Genomic DNA, 797 nt, shown 5'->3' on the forward strand with positions numbered 1-797 from the left:
AGCATTGCACTAAATTTGATTTAGCTCCTGCTTTTATCCAAAGCAACTTACAATCAGCATTCAAACATGAATGCATTCTGAATGGATGTAAAATAATGGATTTAAATGTTGTTGAATTAGAGTGGTGGAATATAACTAATTATTTTTCAAATACTGTAAGCTACTTAATCACCACTTTAAAGTAGGCATATACAGTACTTGTACTTCAATCAGACAACTTATTGCCCTTCCCCCCTAAATGTGCGTCCACCTATAAGATACCCTCACAACATCCTTGCCTCTGCCGTTCAAACACCATCATTAATACCTCCCCAACAATGTCAGGTCTAGCTCTGTTTTTTTGCTAATATTTATCACCTTTTCACAACTCCTTACCATTTTCTCAACATCAAGCCTTTCAACCAAACACTTAAAAACGTTAAAACCTCAACTCTTTCAATATGTTCTCTATATATTAAGTCACTGCCTATAAACATTATTTGTTCTGCCGAAGATCACTTATTTTTTTGTTTCACCTCATAATACCTTATATTATAATGTTCAAGAACATCTTTCCTTTGCAAAGGCTGGAATGAGTATTTCAATACATCAGAAAAAGGCACATTACTATTCATAACATTAATTCAAAACTGAGGGCATTATGGACAGAAAACAGAAAAAAACAAAACACAAGTGGTCACTCAGGAATGAAGGAACTTTTTTACTTACAATTTAACAAATTATTTGTAAAAATATCATGTCAAATCAATAAATACTGGTGACCCAAGGCTGGGATGGGGGGAGGACACATTTGCAGT

This window comes from Trematomus bernacchii, unplaced genomic scaffold (genome assembly GCF_902827165.1).
Source record: "Trematomus bernacchii unplaced genomic scaffold, fTreBer1.1, whole genome shotgun sequence".
Taxonomy (NCBI): domain Eukaryota; kingdom Metazoa; phylum Chordata; class Actinopteri; order Perciformes; family Nototheniidae; genus Trematomus; species Trematomus bernacchii.